This window comes from Rattus norvegicus, chromosome 10, assembly GCF_021556685.1.
Source record: "Rattus norvegicus strain SHRSP/BbbUtx chromosome 10, alternate assembly SHRSP_T2T, whole genome shotgun sequence".
Lineage (NCBI taxonomy): Eukaryota > Metazoa > Chordata > Mammalia > Rodentia > Muridae > Rattus > Rattus norvegicus.
In genome coordinates, this window is record NC_141543.1 from 91,637,792 (window position 1) to 91,640,000 (window position 2,209).

A 2,209-nucleotide genomic window follows, 5' to 3' on the forward strand; every position below is an offset into this window, starting at 1 on the left:
AGTAACCGAACAAAAGGCAAAGGGACCTGACAGCCAAGCCACACCTCTCGCCCCCTTGAAGCTCCGCCCCCTAGGGAGACTCCCACCCTCTGAGGTTATCTCACTGGCTGCCCAGCCTGACTATCCTATTGAGGGGCGGAGCCTCACGCCGGGACCTCTACCACGGCCGCCTCTGTTTATGCGCTCACCATTGGCCCCAGGGACTGCCAGTCGACTCTGGGGTGGACGCCAACTTGAGGTCTCATCCTCACTCTGCATCTATTGGCAAATAGAAAGTTTCTTCCTTATGATTGGACAGAGGGCTGTCAGTAAGACTAAGGCAAAAGCCAATGGAACAGGTGGGGCGTTACTTGCCCCACCCTAGCCCTGAGCAGGTAAGACTCATTATTCTCCCCTTCCCCCTACCTGTCCAACAGGTGAGTCAGGGGGAAGCATGGGAAAGGACTGACGCCTTCACTAGCCAGCCAACTCAGCGTCAGGATTATTCATTCTTGCCTCAACATAGTAATAAGATGTTTGTAAAGCATTTCATAGGCTTTGTGCTAGGTTGGGATTTCTCCCCCTACAAAAGATGGAGTGTTCCCGGTTCTCTTCTGTTTAGAATTAGAAGGCCTGGTTTGGGTTCTCCCCTTAATCTTTGTATGACCTTAGGCCAGCTAGTATACTTTTCACCCTGTATCTAAGTGGGTTCATTAGCTTTATCTATCTTGGGTTGGAGAGATTAAATAAACTTTGTAGCTTAAACAGCTGAGGAATGTCAGTATTTAAGCCAGTGAGATGGTCCGTTCGAGACAGTTCTTAAAAAGTGCTGGAGCAGGCAGCCAGGCAGTGGTGACACGGGCCTTTAACCTTAACCTCGGCACTCAAGGAGGCAGAGGCAGGCAGCTCTCTGAGTTAGAGGCCACCCTGGTCTACAAAGAGGGTTCAAAATGATCCGCATTAAGAGAATCTTTAATGGGCTTGTGTGATGTCTCAGTTGGGCAAGTGTGATGACCTGAGTTTGATACCTGGTGGAGGTAGACCAAGTCCAAAAGGTTGTCCTCTGTCCCCTGATCTCCCGCCTTGGCACAAGTGCCACACACATAAAAGTAAATACAGTGTAATGCGATTTTAAAACTAAGCTCCAGAGATCGAAAGACTAGGAAATGTGGTACACTGTAAACTTGGACACCTTATTTTAAGAACAGAATGGTCAGTATGTGTTTGTAGGGGTTCGGGCGGACGGTGGATACCTCTCCAGGGAGACACAGACAAAGCGATTCCGTCAAAGATTAAATCATGATGTAAAGAAGCTTTGGTGGGTTTGGGGGGGTGGGGAAGCCAGTGGATGGAAAGAAAAGGAGCTTGGTTCTAAACAAAAGCGGGCAGCAAGCCCTCCATAGCGGGCAAGGCTGCTGAGCTATCCAAAAGAACTCAATAGGGAGCCTGAGAAGATGTGGGTATTTCTCCCTGCGGTTGATGACTACTGTAGCGGCTGCAACATGAACCAAGGGTCTGTAGGCATTCATTCGCTCAACGAGAGTACTGAGCACCAACTCTATGCTGGGCGCCAGTGTAGACTTTGGCTGCACAGATAATTAAAAGTACCCTAACTCTCAGAGAGCTTACAGAGTGGCAAGAGGAAACAGCTTGTGTGGGTGGGAGTTGGGGGAGTGGCTGTTTAGAAAAGAATTTCCTGAAAACACACGCGAGCGCGCGCGCGCGCACACACACACACACACATATACACACACACACACACACACACACACACATGCACGCACGCACACGAGAACTTATGGGCTAATATAACTCCAGATGAAGATATCCTAACAGTATCTTTGACCACATTACCCCAACAGAGAAAGGAACGAGGCTTAACTTGCTCTCTTCCATCCAGTAAGTCTTCCTGGAAGGGAGAGGAAGATTGCAGCATCCCTGATCTAGCTGTAGCTATGTATGTGCCAAGTTGCCAGGACCCCTCCACTCTGCTGTTTCCCTGCCAGCTTACCTGAGGGTCCTTATCTCTACCTAATCCATGCCCCCACCTGCCACTTGCCACTCTCCACAGTGATCATCCCAGACTCACTGTCCCAAGCTGCTACCTCTGCCAGGGTTCCACCTTCACCCATTCCTCCCACCCAGTCACACACCACTTCCAAGCTTTTCTCTGCTGCCTTTCTTCCTCCCTTCAGCCAACTCGCAGCAGGGGAAGGCTGGAGAGGGGAAT